Source organism: Eubalaena glacialis, chromosome 19 (assembly GCF_028564815.1).
Source record: "Eubalaena glacialis isolate mEubGla1 chromosome 19, mEubGla1.1.hap2.+ XY, whole genome shotgun sequence".
NCBI lineage: Eukaryota > Metazoa > Chordata > Mammalia > Artiodactyla > Balaenidae > Eubalaena > Eubalaena glacialis.
The window spans coordinates 53,906,314-53,927,852 of record NC_083734.1 but is presented as its reverse complement, the minus strand read 5'-3'; positions in this window follow the sequence as shown (position 1 = coordinate 53,927,852).

Sequence of the window (21,539 nt, the reverse complement as noted above, 5' to 3'; positions counted from 1 at the left end):
CAATTAAAGAATAATTGCCCGCTAAACTGTGTTGCTGACTTGAGATGTGAAACTGGGAAATACTGAAACAATGGAAAAACAGCTTCTTTCTGTTTATGCCTGCTTTGAAACAGACAACTTGAAGAAAAGTTAAATAGGCAGGGCAGTTATTTTTAGTACTCTAACAATTCCAAAGTCACTTTTTCGGCTTTCGTTTCTGTAAAATAAAGTCGTGTCATTTGTGAAATGATGTTTGATGCTAATTTTTCAAGTACAGTTAATTTGGAAAATTATCGCAAGTTGGCTGCCTGTAGCCTTTTCATTTCTTTCTTTCTTTGTTATTGCAAGTGGAACGAAATGCTCTTGAACTTTACAGAAGCTGAAATCAATTTGTCAGTTTATGAAAGAAACAAATATCTATCTTAGGGGCTCTCAGCCTTTCAGGCAAGATAGACACATAAATGATCAAGTATACCTGAGGGTGAGAAATACATTACAGGTAGGTTGATGGTGGTGCAGAAGGAGATCAGGGTCCATGCCAGGCACAGGGCAGGAAATGAGGGGCCTGGGCTGGCCTTCCTTCCTTCCTTCCATCCACAACGCTTACCTGAGCATCTGCAGTAGGCACTGTCCTGAGAGCTGGGCATTCAGGCCTCCACAGAACAGACAATGGTCCCTGGGCCAGTGGGTAGAAAGACTCCTGAGCTGGTGAAGGAGAAGAGAAGTGAGGGGAGAGGAGCCATGGAGGAGATTTTAGAGGATCTGGGAGGGGACCACGTTTTATTCTGAGGTCAGAGCTTCTGGAGGGTTTGGAGCAGAGGGGCAAAGCAGACCCCTCTGAAAGGATGGAGATCTGTGTTAGGATCGGCAGGAGTGGGGGCAGAGGGTTTACCTGTGACTCAGAGATGCAGCAGCCCAGCCTCCTCACTGACCTTGCCAAGCCTCTGTCTCCCCATCCACAAAATGATGATAAAGTCCCCTTCCTAGTGGATTTCTGAGCATGGCTGAGCAGAGGCGCTAAAATCTGGTGCATGCGGTGGCTGCCATCAGGAGGCATTGAATGTTAAATGACTTTCACGAGGGCACAGCAGGTGAAGGGACAGAGCAGCTCCCGAAAGCTCACCCCACCCTGACCGGCCCAGCCATTTTACAGTGCCTGTGGCGGCCTTGGCTCCTAGGCGCCCCGCTTCATTGCCCTGGCCTCTCCATTCCTCCTCGTCATCCTCTGCCTGTGCTCCTAGTTAGAATCTTCCCATCTCAAAACCACGGGGAGGCTTCCCTAGTGGCGCAGTGGTTGAGAATCTGCCTGCCAATGCAGGGGACACGGGTTCGAGCCCTGGTCTGGGAGGATCCCACATGCCGTGGAGCAACTAGGCCCGTGAGCCACAATTACTGAGCCTGCGCGTCTGGAGCCTGTGCTCCGCAACAAGAGAGGCTGCGATAGTGAGAGGCCCGCGCACCGCGATGAAGAGTGGCCCCCACTTGCCGCAACTAGAGAAAGCCCTCGCACAGAAACGAAGACCCAACACAGCCATAAATAAATAAATAAATTAAAAAAAAAAAAAAAACCACGGGAACTGAGGCCTCAGGTGAGGAATCTACTGAAGACAAGAAGTAGATTAGGATCTGGCTACGGTGTCAACAGATGCCCTTTCACACGCCCTCTGCTCCACCGCCAAGAGGGCTCAGCAACTGGGGATGAATGTAGGGAAGGGGCCACAGCTCTGACCTCTGCCCAAGGAGGGAGGTCAGGGTCAGGGCGCCCCACGCCCAGGAGGAAGGAGGACCCGAAGGCTGATAGCTCTCTCCATGGGCTTCTCTCCTAACTAGCTTCCCCGACCTTGATCTTAGGGGGCAGGCTAACAGGGGAGCCATACGGGAGACCCCCTCCCAGCCCCCATGTGCATTCTGACCACAGCCTGCTGGACCTCGGTTTGTATCTGTGACTCCCGGCAGGACTCAGGACAGACAGGAGGGGGCAGCACCTGCCAGGCCGGCCGGGGAGGGGGGCTTCTAGGACCCTCAGATCACCATCCGCACCCCCTGGGGCCACTACTTCCCACCAGGAACGCCCACTTTGCCCCTGCCTCCTTCCCAAAGAGACTTTCTCAAGGCAGAGCCCAGCAGAGCTGTCAGCCGGTCCCACCCCTGTGGGAGCACACCTAGCAAACACATCCTGGGCTGGGCTTGGCAGCGTAAACGCTGTCCAGGGTCAGAAGGAAAATGCCAGCTCCGCCTCCTTCCTGCTCCTCTCAGGTAAACCGAGTCAGAGTGACCTCACCAGCCTCAGAGAGGAGGCCCTGTCCAGGCAGCACAAGAATGGGCATCAGAGGCGCCTCTTCTCACTCGATTCGCTCTCCCAGTTTACCGACGATCCATTTCCTCCTGAGCTTGGAGTGTTTTCTCCCTCAAGACAGCTGGAGCGGAGCTGAAGGCCTCACACCCCTTCCGGCAGGTTCCAGAGAGCCAGACGCTCTACAGTATATAGTGTGAAAATAGGCCCCACAGGCTCGGGAATCTGGCCCCAAAAGAGTGGGCGTGTCTCGGGCAGGTCCGGGGGCGTGGGAGCTGGTGGCTGGTGAGGGTGAGGGATGCATCCCTGTGCCTGGCAGTTTGTGATGTGTGGCCCCCAGAGAGGAACGGGCAGCTGGCATTGGGGTCATGATGCCCACCCCCCCCGGGTCGACCAACCGGGCATCAGATTCGTGGCCACAGTAGGTGGCGGTGCCACACGCAGCCCAGACATCTGTCCCCAAAGTTCCTTGGCGGGGCTGTTTACCATAGGACATCCCAAAGGTGACAAGAAGGTGAGTAAGAATGACCGGGCCGTGTGTGGCGTGAAGATGGGCCACGGGTCACTGCACAGTCAACATGAGCATCTTCGTGATCAGCCGTGGACACTCTAAAGGACATTTTGATTTTTGTTTCACTTCATTAATTTCATTATGAACCCTCTTCCGCTGGGCCGGCTTCTCAGCCTCGGCACCGCTGACCTTGGGGCCAGACCTTTCTCTGGTGGGGCCGTCCTCTGCACAGCGGGGCTGTCCTGTGCATGGCGGGGGTATTGAGCAATAACCCTGGTATCTACCCTCTAGATGCTGATAGCACCTTCCCCCCAAGTTGTCACAACCGAAGTCCTCAGACTTTGCCTAATTTCCCCCAGGTGGCAACACCTCCCTAGTTGATAACCCCTAACTAGGGAAACTGATAAAAATCGCTGGTCTTGAGACCAAATGCAGAGACATAAACAACAAGGTTCTGTTTCTGTAGGGCAAATAGTAATGCGTAGGGAGGGTCCCTGTACCCACGTATCACCCAGAGAACAGGCTGGGAGATGGTGCTCTGTCCACACTGGTTCTCAGGGGAGAGAGGGAAGGCAAGAAATAGTATAAAGGTTGTTGTTTAAAAAGTGCCCATGGAAATTCCCTGGCAAGTCCAGTGGTTAGGACTCCACGTTCTTACTGCCAAGGGCCTGGGTTCCATCCCTGGTCGGGGAACTAAGATCCCACAAGCCACACGGCCAAAATAATAATAATAATAATAATAATAATAATAATAATAATAATAATAATAATAATAATAAAAGTGTCCATGAGCATACAGCATGCGTGATGGTCCATTTATGGGAAATTACACATATGCAGGGATGCAGACGGATGTATGAACAGGCGTTCACCAAAAAGTTCATTGCATGTCTCTGGGTGACGGGGACTTAGGTGATGAGATAGATGTCATATCCTGCTCCTCGTGTGGGGAAAGCAATTTTCAGATGATGGTCCAACCCTAAAATGGACAGCACTTGGGGCAGAAATATGGCTATTTTTCTACATTTTCAGCACATCACTACTAAAGCCTGCCCTGGCTGCAGCTCCTCTAGGCATTTACTTTCCAATGCTCCTGCTCCGTCCTCTACACTGCTTTTGGCTCACGCCTCCCATTGGGGTTTCTTTGGCTGCACCTGTGGCTATACTTTATGCCATCCCATAGAGCATCTTTAAGAAGGCGGGACCTGGGGCTTCCCTGGTGGCGCAGTGGTTGAGGGTCTGCCTGCCAATGCAGGGGACACGGGTTCGCGCCCTGGTCTGGGAAGATCCCACGTGCCGCGGAGCAACTGGGCCCGTGAGCCACAATTGCTGAGCCTGCGCGTCTGGAGCCTGTGCTCCGCAACAAGAGAGGCCGCGATAGCGAGAGGCCCGCGCACCGCGATGAAGAGTGGCCCCCGCTTGCCGCAACTAGAGAAAGCCCTCGCACAGAAACGAAGACCCAACGCAGCCAAAAATAAATAAATAAATAAATTAAAAAAAAAAAAAGAAGAAGGCGGGACCTGGCCTCTCTCCTTCACTCCCTGCCTCTGCACCTGTCAATCCCCCTTCCTCCCCTCCCAGGCAGGTCCCCCTCTGGGCAAAGGCAGCCTTGTGCCAGGGCACACACCTTGCAAACCTGCCTGTGTCTTAATTCCCCGCTCCCCACTATGCAGAGCACAGCCTTCACAAACCCGGCAGCAGTACCCACACCACCACTGCTGCTCTGATCCATTCTAGAGTGACTCCAGAAAGAAAGGAGGGAGGGAGGGAGGGAGGCTGTCCTGGGGGTGAACAGAAAGCCCATGAAGTAACTTGTTGGCTTGAAGACACTGCCGCATCTGAAGTATCCAGAGCAGACAGCCTAGACCGGCAGCACGTAAACACTTCCTCCAGGGAGGCGGCTCTGGCACAGCCGTGGTTTCACCCCTGGGCCGGGAAGCCTTTTCAGACCTTGCTTCCCATGGACTCTCAGATGGCACTGCCTCTCCTCCCTGTGGCCATGTGTTGCCTCCCTGTGACTCAGAAGGGACTCCAGTCCTGCAAGGGAGGGCACATCCCTCCTTCCGGTAGCGAGGGAGGGCCAGGGAGCCGCTCCTGCACAGTCTGTGCCCCAGAAGTCCACACCCCGGAGCTGTGCTTTTCTCCTCCGGCTCCCCACCTGTCTGCCTCTCAGCTCTCCCAGAACTGGGCTCTTCCCAGAGCCTCCTGTAGGCTTCATTTACATGGAAAACAAAAGACTATGAGAGACACCAGGCAGTGGCTCTCTTTGGGGCACTGCTCTGCATTTTCTCGCGCCCAGGCCATTTCCTTCTGGCCCTGGGCATGCGGTCATGTGCTTCCTCTCATGGGCGGGTTAGGGAGCAGGGTCAGCGAGCAGAGATGGGACCAGTGCTTCTCCATCCCTGGCTTTCTCCCGGAAGCAGCCACAGCTGGCATTCTGGGGACCAGGGGCTGGCCAGGAGCGAGGGGCGGGACAGCTGGGGGACTGGCTGCCCAGCTCAGCAGGGGATGGTTGGGGTTGAGTTTTCGTGGTTTCAGGTTCGCCTCCCTGGAAGCCAGAGGCAGGGGGCTCAGGTTTCCCGCCCGCCATCCTGCTCTTCCTTTGGTGTTGGGAGTGACGGCCCATGGCCATGATGTCATCGCCTAATCCAAACAGAAGGGGGGCTGGTTTGGCGGCGCTGGCTGGCTTCCCATGCTGAGTGCAGCAGTAAATTTCATTTCAAGGCTATGATTAGGACTATGCCCAAGAATTTCCTCTCTCTCTCCTTCCTCTCCCCAATCCTATTTTTCTTTCTGTGCTCCTGCCTTGCCTTCTCTCCCCCTTGCCCCACCCCACCCCCCCGCCCCACCCCGGTCTCTCTTCTCTGGGGATGCCTCAGGTTCTCGGCGAGGTCAGCCTGTGGTCAGCATCACCAGCCTCCTTCCATCCCCAGTCCAGTTTCTTGTCACCTTCAGATTCCAACCTGTCTCACTCCTTCCCTCTGTGACGAGCTTCGGAGCAAACGGATGAGGTCCCAGCCCCTAGAGGTCATCCACTGGAGTCCAGGGTGAGGGCAAGGGGACAGAATGCCTAAAGGCCCTCATTCAATCTTGAGCTGAACTGCCAGACGAGACGGAGAGCAGGGCGTGGGTGGCTCTGGTCCCCAACAAAGAGATCAGAAGGCAACGAACAGAGCCAGGAAGAAGGCGAGGAGAGGCCCGGCTCCCTGAAAAGTGATTCATCAGGTCCTCACCGCCATTTCCAGCTGCTCTCTGGAGTTGTGGGCCTGGCTCGTTGACTCTCTGTTTTTGGCACTCCCACTCTCTCCTCAGCTACGAGACAGCAGCCCAGCTCCACAGGCAAGAGGGGCCAAAAGGCAGTGGCTCACCCTCTGGGACCCCATGTCCCTGGGCCTGCCCAGCCCCTGGTAGAAGTGGGATCACGTGTGCAGTCCTGCCCCAAATCCCACTGCCTCTCTCCTCCTCCTGCACAGCCCCAGTTCTGCCCAGGCGTTCCCTGGCCCGGGAACAAGGCCAACACCTAGTCACTGCTGGAGGTGACTTGCGTCCTCCAGCACAGCCTCCCCTGACAGGTGTCATCTGACCACAGAGCCGGGTCGCCTAGATGCCCACAGGGAAGGCAACAGGGGCTGGGTGGGCTGCGTCTCTCAGCACCCAGGCAGGCTGGGCTTCCTGAAGACACAGAGGGTGCCCTGGGTCCCCCTCAGCGCTCCCCATCGAGTTGGACTGCGGTCTGACTCCTCAGGGCAGGTAGAGGGATGTCCCAGGTGTGGCCTCCTGGCTGGCAAGTAGCCCCCTGTCCCCCCCACCCCAGTTCCCCCCTCCCCCCCGGCACATCGCGCTCCAGCGCTCCTTCCCCGCCGAGCCTGGACGTGGCCTCAGAGCCTTCCTCGCCATGACCCAGGAGCCAGCCCAGCCAGCCAAAGGGGGCTCGTGATTGATTTCCATCCCAGGGAGGTGCCCGGCTGGGGTCGTGTGGAGAGCGGGCCGCCCTAGGGAGAGGTAGAGATGGAAACTGCCTTTCTGTGGCCCGTTTACCTGGAATTCTCAGACCCCTTGCGTTTTCTCACACGGGTTACTTGCCTTCATGTCTGCCTTCCCCAAGACGCCCGACTTCTTAAGGTGATAGCTCATTTGTTTATTCATTCATTCATTCATTCATTCATTCAACAAGTTTTTGGGCCCCAGCTGTGTGTCAGGCATGTGCAGGTGCCAGGGATGTGGATGGAACAAAAACAGTCCCTTTCCTGCTACAGCATGATCCACCTTTTAGTAGAAATACAGATAGAGATGATGGCAAAGTGTGTTGGGGGCCAGACGGAGGAGCAAAGGCACCAGCGAGGTCTGGATGGCCTGGGGTAGAGACCTGGAGGCGGGTCAGAATGATTCAGATAAGGTGGGAGCACTGTTCTAGGCAGAAGGACCCAGAGGTGGGAGGACGCAGGAGCTGCAGGAGGGTCCTGTCAGCTGAGCGCAGAGTTGGGTGGGGGCAGGGCGGATCTGGACGTGAGGGGTGGGAGTCGGAGACAGGCAGCAGCTGTCCGAGGTGACTCACTGCTGCGCAGAATGATTGGAAACACATGTCCCGCCGAGAGACGCATTCATTACTCACAGCCGAGGGTTCTTGGACAACATGGGAGTCAAGAGGGAGACTGGTGGGGAGGGAGAGCGGTCAGCAGGGCCAGGGAGGGGCTCCGGGCTCCCTCATGATCGGTGCCCACCGTCTGCACCTTGACATCCTTTGCCGAACGCTCCTCAACTCTGGCTGAGTTCCTACTCGATGCGTTAAAAAAAACCTTTTTATTATGAGAACTTCCAGACATATTCACAAGGAGAGAGAGCAGTGTAATGTTCACCCATGTCCCAATGCCCAGCCTCGAAAATGATCAACTCATCCAGTTTTCTTCCATCAACACGTGCCCCAATGGACGATTTGGAAGCAAATCCCAGACGTTCTATGTAGTTCCTCTGTAAACATTGGAAGAACATTTTTGTTGAAGGTCTACTTTCTCTTTTTCCGGGTAGAGAAACACACTAACTTCATTTTATGAGGGTTTCTCACAAGATTTTTTCTTCTCTTTGGGCTAAACCTGCTCCCCAGAATCAGATAAACCAGGGTTTATCCTCCATCACCAGCTGTGTGACTCGTGCCCCATGGCTTAACCTCTCCTGTCTCTGCTTCCTCATTTGGAAAATGGGATCCCACTGGTAGTATCCTCTACAGGAGCTCGCAGGAAGGCATCCAGCACATGGCAGGTTCCGGATGATATTGGTGATGAAGGTGCTAAGAAACAAAGCAGATCCCACAGCCAGGAGGCTGCTGGGGCCAGGGTTCAAACCCTAATCTGCCAGACTCCAAAACCTGTTACTTTTTCATACCTTAGGCATGGTCGGCATGCCCAATCAGCATGCTTTTTAGGGTCCACTGAACCAAGGTTGCCAGTGACTTTTGGTCATGATCTGGAAGATCCCTCTGCCCTGAAACTCCTTGCCCTTGGAACAGGGTTGGGGGAGATGTCCAGTAGCAGAGAAGCAGTTTCTTCAAGAACTCAAGGCCCTTGGGAATGAGCAGCAAATGGGGCCTCCCAGCCAATGGGAGGGGAGAGGGATGAGAAGAGGGCGTCTCCCTCCACCTGGAGGTAGGCTCAGATCTCCCCACCTGGGAACAGGTACTCTCAGTGTAACCCTGAATCTATGGGTTGTAAGGAATAAATACCCAGATGAGACAGGTTGGCTAAAGTGGGCTTTCTTCAAAGGATGTAGCCTCTGAATGTCTGGAATCTGGAGAACACTCAGGCCTACTTTATCCCTCTTGTTCTTTTCACTCCTCCGAATGGCTCATCTCAACTACTTGCCTGTCTCTCTGTCTCCTTTCTCTCCCCGAATTTCTCTGCGTTTTCACAGCCCAGCCTGGCTGCCTTTTTATCCAGAGCATTCTTTTTTTTTTTTTTTAAATGTTGGTTTTGTTGAATGAATGAATGAATGAATAAAGCGCTGTATGTTTGTTTTTTTGGTTAAACTTTGGGTTTATTTATCTATTTACTTATTTATTTATGGCTGTGTTGGGTCTTCGTTTCTGTGCGAGGGCTTTCTCTAGTTGCGGCAAGCGGGGGCCACTCTTCATCGCGGTGCGCGGGCCTCTCGCTATCGCGGCCTCTCTTGTTGCGGAGCACAGGCTCCAGACGCGCAGGCTCAGCAGTTGTGGCTCACGGGTCCAGTTGCTCCGCGGCATGTGGGATCTTCTCAGACCAGGGTTCGAACCCGTGTCCTCTGCACTGGCAGGCAGATTCTCAACCACTGCGCCACCAGGGAAGCCCTATCCAGAGCATTCTTATGAGCGCAGATCCAATGGGCCAGCCGGGGTCAGGGGACTACCCACTCCTGGCTCAATGGCTATGGCCGCTGGTACCAACTGGGTAGTCAGAGCCTGGGGTCTGAAGGACAGGCTGGGCCAGGAGGGGAACAGGAAGGGACACCTCTCTGGAGTGAGCTCAGGGCCCCCACAGAGAGACACTCGGGTGGGCAGACAGTTGGGCCCTTGACTGCCCACCCATGAGACTCTCATACCCTTTGAACCCTTCAGCATTTGGAGAAGGCAGTCAGGGTCTGGGCCCAGGATGATGGCTCTGTGCCATCGGCTTGGGAGAGGTTGGGTCCAGCAGACGAATCCTGTGGGGCTGCACCTCCCAGGCCTTGTTATTGCTCACACCTTGATAGGGCAAAGAGCCCTATTCAAGGCTATGAGGTCAGAACCCTGGCCTTGTCTTTGACCGTGTCTCCTGGCAGCGGTGGAGGACAGCAGCCACTCCAGGCTCGGACGTCGCCTGGAAGGCATGTCTGGGGCTGCTACTCTCTAAATGACTGCCAGAGAAAATATTTTTTGCAGGTTCCTCGTGAGCTGAGAATGGAAACGCAACACCCAGCAGGATGAGTGGGGGAGGGAGGCCTGCCTTTCTCCGAGAATCAGGAAGACACCTGGGGATGGCATTATTCAGGCACAGCTGGGATGGCAGGTCCTTGGTGGCCAGGAGGGGCCCAGGTGAGCAGAGTGGCCAAGGGTGGGGAAGGCCCAGGACCAGGGCAGATGATGGGGTTGTTAGAAAAGTGTGTGCTCTAAAAGGGCAAATGAGATGAACTGAAGGGCTCTAGCCTAAAATAAACAAACAGGAAAACAAACAAACAAACCTTCTAAAAAGTACAGAATTCAGCCTGAGTTTTGAAAGTTCAAATAAACAAAGAAAAAATACATAATCAATACTCATACAGAGAGAACCAATGTTAGTATTTTGGCATCTATTACCCATTTTTTATTTGCAGGTATATATGAACACTTACGTAGCAAGTAATATTGTATGTTCTATTTTGTGGCTGCCTTATTTTAAACCCAGGAAGGTATCATGAACATCCTTCTATGTGATTATATATTTTCCTGCAATACTATTTTAAACATCTGCATGGCATTATGATGTAGGCTCTGCCCAGAAGGCAGGATGAAGTTGCCAATGGCAATGCCAGGCTTGATGGTCCCTATAGCTCCCAGTCCCAAAGAGTAAGCAGGTGTCCTCAGCCGTTACTATGGCAAAGTACTTGAGGAAGGCTCTGATTGGCCAGGCTTGGATCCTAGGGCCATCCTTGAGCCAATCACTGTGGCCAGCAGGATTGAGGGCTTTGATTGGTTAGGCCTGAGGCACATGCCCATCCTGTAGCCAGGAGGAGGCTGAGGGGAGGGATGCTGAACAGACAAAAAGCATAGATCCCCCACAGACTGCAAGCCAACAGGAGCTCCACAAATATGCGTGGAAGGACTGTCCAACAAGGTACTGGGTCTAAGACTAAAGAACTGTGAGACATGGTCCTTACCCTGAAGAGGCTTACAATTTGAGGGAGACCCCCAAATACGCAAAACCAATTAAAGAAAGGTTAAATGCCAACAATGAGATAAACACAGCAGGAGGATTTTGTGGCAGGACAGACTTGGGTTCAAGTTCCATTTCCACCATGACGTTGGCCAATCTCTTTACTCCTCTGGGCTCGAGCTTTCTCATCCATAGAGTGGAAATAATACCACATTCTTCGGGGTATGGTGTGAATTCAGTCTGTTGACGTAAGAAGAGCCTAATTTGGAGTCTGGCATATAGTAGGTGCTTGGTAGAGGGTAATTAATATTAGTAGTGGCAGGATTTGTGCAGAGGAGGGGGAGATTACAATGCACAGACCAGGTGCTTGGAAAAAGTTTAAAAGTGAATGGTGGATTCATCAGAGCAAAAGGTGGAAACCACTCAAATGTCCATCGAGTGATGACTGAATAAACAAAATATGCTGCCTCTGGGCAATGGATTAGGATTTTGGCATCAGAAAGAATGAAGCGCTAACACATGCTAATCAGGACTTCAAAAACATGCTCAGTGAAAGAAGCCAGACACAAAAGGCCACATATTATATGATTCCATTTATATAAAATGTTCAGAATAGGCTTAGGGCTGAGGGAGGGGCAAAAGGGAGATAGTTTCTTTTTGAAGTGATAAAAATATTTTAAAATTAACTGTGGGGATGGCTGCATAACTGCGAATGTGCCAAAAACTATAGAATTGTACACTTTAAATGGATGAATTGTATGATATGTGAATTATATCTCAATGTAACTTTTTTTTTTTTTCAAAGACACATGAATGGTGGAAGTTGGGTCTTAAAGGTTGGGTCAAGTTTGGATAGTCAGGGCAGAGAAGCTTTCCCCGGGGAAGAGGTGGGTGGGCATAGAGGGGAGCCAGTCTGGGCTTGTGGGCACAGACCTGGCGAGGATAGGCTGGTGGGGGAAGGGAGCACCTTAGGAGAAGCTGGCAGGGAGGGCTGAGGACATGATTCAATGAGAACCACTGAAACAAAGTCCCCCTGAAACCGAGTTTCTCTGCCAAGTTTGTGATTAGCCTCTCTATTCAAAACGTGGTTCCCAGGGACTTCCCTGGCGGTGCAGTGGTTAGGACTCCGCGCTTCCACTGCAGGGGGCATGGGTTCGATCCCTGGTCAGGGAACTAAGATCCCACGTGCTGCACGGTGCGGCCAAAAAAACCAAAACAAAAAAACCGTGATTCCCTTTCTTGTCCAACACCTGTTCCCCTCAAGACTGAGAGGTATCAGAGAAAAGGGGGACTGAAACCACATGCAAGCCCCTGTGTCCCTGTCCTTTGAAGTAAAAGGCTTTTGCTTTAGTCTCCCACGCCTCCCCTGAGTCTCAGAAGGGCTGGCTTCAGAGTTAATGATTTGGAAATGTGAAGATGTAGAAACAAAGAATATTTGTTGGTCGGGAAAACTGGTAACAATTTAGACTATAAACCAGACACATAGCGGGGTCACCGAACTCCCAGTTCCCTGAAATATATAGATAAATAAATGTTTGACACTCAGTCCTAAGTGGTTTTTATGGGATGCAGACCCACTCCAATGAAAACTGCTGACGCAAGCATGTAGACCCCAGACCGGTTGAAACCAGAAGGTTGGTGATACTCAAAACTTCACCTTGATGCCAACCAATCGAGAATTGCACGCAAGCTGATCAGGCACCCTGCGGCCCCCTCCCTCACAGGACCTGTAAAACCTTTGTCTCCCAACCGGCAACTTGGAGATGGTCTTAGGACATCAGTCTACCGTCTTTCCAGGTTGCTGGCCTCCTGAATAAAGCAATTTTTCCTTTTCCACCGACACTTGTCTCTCGGGTATTGGCCTTTTGAGCGGCGAGCAGCCGAACTTGTGTTTGGAACCGGCCTTGTCTGGTTACACCAGCACTGAGGCCCCTCCCAAGAGGAGCCTAGGCACGGGGCTTCTGCTTCTCCTTCAGGCCTGAGAGGCCTGAGACAAACAGGAAACGCTCCCGGAGCTCATCCGGGGGACATGGGGAACAGGATGGGAAGATGAGGCAAAGGCTCAAACCTTGTGCTCCCAGGAAAAGAGCTTTAGTGGCACAGCCATCTCTGCTTGCTTAGACTCTGTCCTCTGCCGAAGAATGGCCTCTCCCCTCCTCAGTGCCCTGCACGTTTTCCATCCAGCTGTCACCCTGCTCGTCTCTAAGCCAGGCGCCATGAGAACCAAGCTCATCCATCGTGATCTAACCAGTAAGGCATGGGACTCCCCACGGCATCACCATCAGCTTCTCTGTTGCCCTCCTCTCTCTTGGGCAGGACAACCTCCAACCTATGAGTATTTATTGCCACCCGGCACCCACCGTAGCCCCTGGAACCATGGGGTCTGCTGGCTTGGCTCCTGGTCCGGGGACACAGGTGGTCCGAGTGGGGGTCGTGGGTGAGGGAGAGAAAAGAGGGAGGTGAGAACAGCTTCTCTTTCTTGGGCTGGCGAAAGCAGAGCTTTGCTGGCAAAAGGACAAGAGGAATCAAAGCCATCGGAAGATGGGGTGGGAGAAAAGACAGGCGTCAGACACAAGGACTGGGATGGAGTGACAATTTGAGGGCCGCTAGTGGGAGGGGAGGGGGAGGTGCCCCGGGGCTCGTTTCCTCTCACGGGGCATCTTGGCAGGTGCCATTCCTGTGACCCCTACCTCCGGCTTCAGCAGCTTGGAGGATGAGTGCCTGCCTTTGACCCGCTCTGAGAGAGAACATCATGGGTTCCCTGGCTGGAGAGGTACCGAAAGACGTTTTTTGTTCTGGGACAACATACGTACAGAGAAGTGCACAGATCTTAAGTGTTGAGCTTGATACATCCCTGCAAAGTGAAGACAGTGAGTGACCACCGTCCAAAACAGTGGAGAAATGGACCATCGCCAGCACTGGAACACCACCTCCCGGTCACTCCCCCATGTAGACCTTGTTCCTGCCTGCTAGCACTGGGCACCCACCGTGCCAGGCTTCTCTTTTAGGTCTGATCACCCCAAACCCATATCCCCATTTTTCAAAAACCTGTCCAGTCATTTTTGCAAAGATGATTTTATTCATATAGAAAATGTGGGGACTTCCCTGGCAGTCCAGTGATTAAGACTCCATGCTTGCACTGCAGGGGGCATGGGTTCAATCCCCGGTCAGGGAACTAAGATCCCGGGTGCCATGTGGTGCGGCCAAAAAAAAAAAAAGAAAAGAAAAGAAAGAAAACGTAGTCACTGCTTAGTTGGGTTAAGCTTTTAATTTCTTGCCAACAGTTTGTACTTAACTGTACGCGGGTGACCATCTCAGAGGAAAAGGTACCAGGTGACAGGAATCGTGTCTGTAGAAATTGCTTGACACCTGGAGGAATATCCAGAATTTGGTCTAACAATCCTCTTCCCTTCTTGGGGGAAGCAGCCCAGAACAGAACTAAAGGATGGTTCTGCCATGGTTAGGATGTGAGAATCACAGTCAAACACCGTGAGAAAGAAAACCGCATCCGGCGATGATAGCTGCATGCGGTCGGCCTGAGCGTGTTGGTGAGGACCCCTGGGATGCTGATTCAGGGCTCCGTGTTAAGTGAGATTTTTAAACCATTCTTCTTGTTTACACCTGTTGAGTTGGAGTTTTCTTTTATTTGCAGGGGAAAGCAAACCAAATAGAGACCCAGTGTCAGAACAAGAGCCAGCTCCATCAGCTGAAGAGATCCCATTTTCTGAAAAGACTGATACATCTTCCTTATTTTGCTAGTTTCCCACAGATGGGGAAGACGGGTGACCACCATTCTGGGATCAACCTTAGGACTGGGCGCCAACCAGCTGCTCTGAAGGAAGTGCTGTGGCCCCAGGGGTGGGCGTGGGGAAAGACCCTGCTGCCCACACACTGTGACAAGGGTGAGGGTGGGTCCAAGTCTGGGAGCTGAGTGGGGGGAAAGGAAGGCTTCAGAACAAGCTGGCTGGGCATGCTTTTCCCAGAAACGCTCTCGGAACACTCATATGTTATTTTTTTTGAGGCTTTCTTTTATCGCGCTCAGCAAAGCTTTATATGCCAAGGCTCCTTGATGAGGCTGGATGAGTAGGAGGAAATTTAACTTGCGAAAAGTTAACCTTCAACAAAGAAAACAAGAAAGATTGCGTGTCTTGGGCTGAAGGCTTTTACAGCAACGAGGCCAAGTTTTTTGCCATGAAATATGCTGATAGTGTAAAAGCATCCAGGCTCGCCTCGTCCCGGCCACACCCCTGTTTCCCACGAAGGTTCTCCTCGGTCTCTCTACTGCCACTCTGCCAAGGGCCACCTCCACAGCCCAGCTGCTCTGGTGACCAGGCACCTACTTGTTTTTCTCCTCGCCTCTTTTGCCAAAGTCATGTCGTGGGGGACTCAATTGCAATGTGGGTTCTGTGTTTGGGCTTTGAAAACAAGAGGCAGTGAAAGAACAGCACCAGATATGGAAGCAGAGAAGAGAAGGGGGTTATGATATAAACACCTGAAAATTCTGGAAGAATAGCTACACTTGTTCTCATTTATTTTCTCTCCAAGTATGGTTCAAAAAATGGAGTGTCACCAGCAGTGCTAGGCACTGGGCATAGAGAAATGCTTGAGGCCTGGTCCCTTCTTCTAAGCCACTTGTTGTCTAATCACATAGACAGACATACAGACAATTCCTATAATGAAATAGGAAAAATATTACAATAGCCTCCTTCGTTGGTTAAGATACTCTCAGTTATAAGTAACTATGCATCAAACCCATACAGTCTTAAACAGTAAAGTAGATTTACTGACTCACATAACTGAAGAGTCCCTACGGAGGGCAGGTGTTGCCATAATTGATCAAGGTTCACCCCTTCTCGGTGCCCCTGCTTCTTTCTCAAATTGGATTGCCTCATGGTCACAAAATGGCTGCCAGTGAAACCAGGCTATATGCTTCCACATTCAAGTTGCTTTCTTCAGCCATGGACCAGAAGTCTTGAACTTTGCTATGGAGTGGTTAGCAGCGTAGTCTTAGAGCCATACACACCTGACCTTTAACTCTGTCTCTGTCGTCTTCTGGCCTTGTGGCCTTGGGCAAGTGACAAACCCCAGTTTCTGTAAAGTGCAGAGAACAACAGCACCAGTCTCACTGGGTTGTGGTGAGAAGTAATGGAGTAAATGAGACCAAGCACTTAGCACAGCCCCTGGCACGTAGTGAGTGTTCCATGAATGTGGCTATAGGGGGCACTGGTTGCATCCTGAGCTTCTTCCTTTCTCTGGGGGACCCACACCTCCCCCATGCAGCCCAGACACTCTGGGGAGAGCCAAGTCTTCCCTGGCTCCAGGGGTGACATACAGCCCATCCTCTGGCCTCGGGTATCAATTTAGTGCTGGGCATGTGCCCCAGACTGGCTCAGTGAGAGTGGAGAAGACGTTTGCAGAGGGTTGGGGCCGATCATATTTCCAAGATAGTGACAACAGTAGCTCCCATCCCACAAATTCCTCATGGATGCAGCCTTGACGCTCCTCCCATGAGTGGTAAGGACTATGGCTCATCCCCTTGAATCCAGGCAGGGCTTTGTGACCACTGCAACCAACAGAGTACAAAGGAAGAGATGCTGTGTGACTCCTGAGTCCAGGTCATAAGAATGCCATGCACTCCTGCCTTGTTCTCTTGGAGCCCAGGCACCATGCTGTTAGGAAGCCCAAGCAGCTCTGTATGAGGAGGAACCAAGTTCCCAGCCAGCATCAGTACCAGTTTGTCAGCCACGTGAGTGAGCCATCTAGAAATGGATTCTCCAAGCCCCAGTTTAGCTTCCCCAGCTGATGCCATGTGGAGCAAGGATGAACTGTTCTTGCTGAGCCCTGCCCAAATTGCAGATTTATGAGAAAAATAAAAGATTTAGTCACTAAGTTTTGGGCTGAGTTGTTGTACAGAAATACGTAACCAGAACAGGAGTTCGGAAAAAGAGATTCACTCTGCCATTTAAAGGTTTGGTATAGAGCTGGATGCACTGCAGCCATTTTGGCAACATGAGGGAAGCCAGTGTGAGGATTGCTACTGGCTGTAGCAGTGTGCTGCTACAGAGGATAGAAAGGAGAGGTGGACCTGAACCTGGTCCTCTGGACATGGCTGAACTGCTAGCTCAACCACCCATGAAACCCACACAGCTTCTGGACTTTCCAGTTAATATGAACAACCATATCCTCTCCAAAGTTTAAGCCTTTCTGAATTGGATTTGTTACTCATAACCCAAAGCATCCGAACTAGGATATCGACTGTCACTAACAGGGGATCACCACCTGGGTTTAAGCCTAGAGAAATGTCCCGATCAGGTATCTTAGAGCAGTAACGATGGTGGCTCTATGGGGCTGGCCTGGACAGAGCTGGGAGGCAGCGAGACCACCCAGGAGGCTGCAGCACAACTCCTGGGCAAGAGAAGGTGGGGCTCCAGGGGATGGGTCTGGAGAAGGGCGTTGCTGAGGGACAGTTCACAGGTGCTGTGCTTGGTACTCCGAGTGATAGAAAGAGATACTAATCACCACTCAGACAGGCAATTGAACTATCGGCAGTGACTTGGAAAAGGCTGCACCGACCCTTCCCTCCCCCCACCCCCCCACTACCACGGGACTGAAACCTTCCTCTCCTGGCTGCAAGGAGGGGCTAGAGATCTCTGGAAGGATTCAGAAAAGGCCCCGAGGGAAGTGGAAACTTCCAGGCCCAACGGCTTGGAGGCTCGTCCACTGCCCACCGCGCTCGGACAAACTTCTGTCCCTGCTCAGCCCGCTGCTCGCCCCCCATGTGTTCTTGGCTGGTCCCCACCCAGCCTGACCTCAGCCCATCCCACCCTCCAGCCAGCTCCGTGGGCCTCCCCGCCCCCGCCCCGCCCCCCGGCCCCCCTCACACAGCTGGGAGTTGTTACTGCAGCCCTCAGATGTTTACTAAAGGCCTTGCTCTGCATTTTCTCCCCTCTGGTAACACAGATTCTTAAAGAGGCCCGGCTAGTTTCCATACTCCCGGGCCTTGGCACCCCCTCCCTCTGGGTTCTTCCCAGGGGCGCCCTCTTGACCTTGTGTGGGGAGCAGGTGCCAGGGTTGGGACAGCTAGGGCCAGCAGGCCGGATGACTCCCTCAGTGGTCAGCCCTGGGGCTGCAGTGGCCAGGCCACCCTGACTGTCTGGGTTGGGGGGGCCACCTACCCAGCCTCCTTTTCCTCCTTGGCTACAGGGCATTCACCCCCACCCCGAGGAAGCTCAGGACAAGTCCCTGAACCCCACTCCTCAGGGGACGCCATGCCAAGGTGCCCTCGGCCGGGCCTCACCCCCAGACCGAGGGAACAAAGGCGCTCCAGGGCTTGGGCAGCTCGCAGCCCAGAAACACCCCACTGGGCCAAAATGAAGAAAATCCTTCTTAAAAGAGCTGAAGCTTTTAAGCATTTTCAGAAATCCTCTGACCTTGCATGAGACCAGGCAGGCTGCCCGTGCACGTGTCCAGCAGGCCCCGCCAAGGTCAAAGGGAGCTGCCTGGCCCAGCGGGGTGGGAGGAGTTGGCCTGGCCTGCCGTGTGGTCAGTGGTGAGGCCTCCTTGCCATTCCCGAGGCCCGGGCCGCCAAGGGGGGCCGCTGCTGGGGCTTGCCCAGCTGCAGCGTGGGCTCCGTGCCAGCAGGGGCCAGCTCCCCTCTCCTCCTCCCCGAACCCCAGTCAGTGCAAAGCCTTCAAATTACTGGGAAGCCTGAACCCCAAACCTGCAACACTGCCTGTGGTCTGGAGGGAGTGGAGGAAAGCTTATGGCTGGGCTGGCCGCAGTCAAGGGTGGGTACTGGGGTCTCTAACTGGGGTCTTTAGTTTTTTATTTATTTTTTTTTTAAAGGCCTCATTTCACTCTTTTTTTTTTTTAAATTTTTTTTTGTGGAAGAAACGTACTTTATTTATTTATTTATTTATTTATGGCTGTGTTGGGTCTTCGTTTCTGTGCGAGGGCTTTCTCCAGTTGCGGCAAGTGGTGGCCACTCTTCATCGCGGTGCACGGGCCTCTCACTATCGCGGCCTCTCTTGTTGCCGAGCACAGGCTCCAGACGCGCAGGCTCAGTAGTTGTGGCTCACGGGCCTAGACGCTCCGCGGCATGCGGGATCTTCCCAGACCAGGGCTCGAAGCCGTGTCCCCTGCATTGGCAGGCAGATTCTCAACCACTGCGCCACCAGGGAAGCCCTAACTGGGGTCTTTAAAAGAGTCAAGGTTCCTGGAGGACCTGGCACAGTGCTGGACCTCCACGAACATCTGGTAATGGCGATAGAAGATGCATGAACGTCCCGCATGGACTGAAGTTTTGTGTCCACACCCCCAAATCCTCATGTTGAAAACTAACCCCCACTATGACGGCGTTAGGAGGTGATCAGGTCAGGAGGGTGGAGCCTCAGGAATGGGGTTAGTGTCCTTATAGAAGAGAACCCAGAGCGCCCCTTCATCCCTTCTGCCCTGTGAGGACACAGCAAAAAAGATGGCCATCTATGAACCAGGAAGAGGACTTCCACCCGACACCAAATCGGACTCCAGCCTCCAGGACGGTGAGGACTAAATTTGTTTTATAAGCCACTAGGTTATGGTGCTCTGTTATAGCAGCCCAAGCAGACTAACACACACCCTCACCCTCACGACACGAGGGACTGTGGCCCATGGGAGCCTTCAGATCCCCTGACGACAGCCCCTGGAGAGAGGAAGTGTATCAGCACCCACTTTACTGACATCAAGCTGAGGCTCAGAGAGGTGAAGCCTTCTGCCTAAGGTCACACAGCTGAGAGGAGTCAAGCCTGGAGAAGTGATGCTAAGGCTGTATTTCACCATCTTCTGCATTGGATCCACCTGGAACTCAGAGGTCACCTTGCTTGTCTGGTTATAGATGCGCATTGAGCAGTAGGTGTGGCCCGGGGTGGTGGCTACAGGGCAAATCCAGGGCAAACAGGGGCTTAGCTTTGGTTTAAGTGCTTTCAAATGGGCACCTCCTGGTGAATTGTATTTCACGGTGATGTCCTCTAAGATAAGAGGGTGGATGGGAGGGGGCGGCCAAAGGCCTCCCCTGAGGTTGACTTCCCATCGCAGGCTTGGGCATGGCCCCAGCGTCAGAGCAGGAGATGATAAAGCCACCAGCCCGAGAGATGGCGAAGGTCAAAAGCAGCCCTGGTTACCAGCACCACCCTCCTAAGTCTTTGTGTTGCCAAGGCAACGCTCCTCCCGAGCTACCCATCCCCACGTGGGGTCTGCTGTGACTAAAGCGAAAGCCTCCTTAGAAAAGGCTTGAGGCTGGTCTGATGGGCTGAGCTGCTCAGCACGCCACACACAGAGTCACAAGGAGCTGGCATGGGTACCGTCCCCTCCCAGCCTCCCTGCTCGCAGGCAAGGTTCTAGGGAAAGAGGCCAGTGCCCCCTCATCTCCCACCCGTGACAGCCTCCCTCCCCCTTGCTTTGTTGAGCTATCCTGGCCACACACCTGGTTGGCCCCTGCCTGCTCCTGTCCAGACCCTCCCTCACCCCCATTGCAGCAAAAAGGAGATGGAGCTTGGGGAGCCTGAACAGAGCCCACCCACCCAGAATGGGATGGCGAGGCTGCGATATTGTAAAATATCACATACTGAGAAATACACACTGGGTCTTTGTCCCTGGTTCCTGGTACAAGAGCTTCTAAAACCCTTGGAATTTCCTGAGTGACTGGGTGAGAGGAGCATCGTTTCGCATTCATAAGGAACCCCTTTGGACCATACCTGAGTTTATGAGAATGAGGTGACTCTCAGTGTGCCCCTCGGCAGCCTCAGGATGGGGATGGTTGCCCCAGGGACCAACCCGCTTCATTAAAGCTTGGAACTTTTAGCCCCAACCTCTGACCTCCTGGGAGGGGAGAGGGGCTGGAATTAATCTGGGATGGTGGCGGCTGGTGAGAACAGAAGCTCTGCGCCCTCCCCGACACCTGTGCATCTCTTCCAGTTGCCTCTTTCTGCGTTGCATCCTTTATAATAAACTGGTATTAGTAAGGACAGTGTTTCCCTGAGTTTGAATCATTCTAGCAAATCCTACACCTGAGGAGGGGGTCGTAGGAACCCCTCGCCCCACCCCAACTTGCGACTGGCATCTGAAGTGGGAGGCAGTCTTACGGGACTGAGGCCTTAACCTGTGGGGTCTGCACTAACTCCAGGTAGTGTCAGAGAGCTGGAGACGTGGTGTTGGAAACAACAATACAGATTCGGTGTCAGGAGGGAAAATCCGCTCATTTGGAGTCAAGTGTTGAAACAGCAGTACAGAGGGGCAAAGGCATCAGAGCTTTCAAAGCTCCCAGGTGGTTCCAATACACAGCCAGTAGCTGTCACTGGTCTAGACCTGGGGGGGGGGGGCTTTGCAATTGAGTGACCCAGAATCCCTGGAGGGCTCGGAAATACAGATCGCAGCCCTCTCCGTAGGGTTTCTGACTCAGTGAGACTGGGGCAGCCCTGAGCATTTGCACAGCTAGCAAGTTTCCCAGCCATGCTCGACTGCCATTTCACAGCTTTTTCACTTCATCTTCATATGACTCCAAACAAGATTTAAGTTCTAAGTGTTTGGGTGTTTTCCCCCAAGGTGTAGACGTGGGAGCGGAGAAAGCTGGCATAGGTCTGTGTTGACCTTTTGTTTGAATGCATGAATTGATCCATTCATTCAACCAAGATTCAAGGGCTACCATGCTCCTGCTCTGTGCTGGGCATTCCTGGGATCTGATGGTGGAAAAGATGAAATCAGTCTAGTGGCAGCACAGACACACGTGGGGATCGGCCATGCCCTGTGGAAGGATTATTGAGGGGGGACGGAGAGTGTGTCATGGACACAGGGCAGGGCAGCTGCCTCCAGGCTGAAGACAGAGGCATTCCCAAGAGGTTGGGTATGTGAGCCGCTGGTCCCCGGA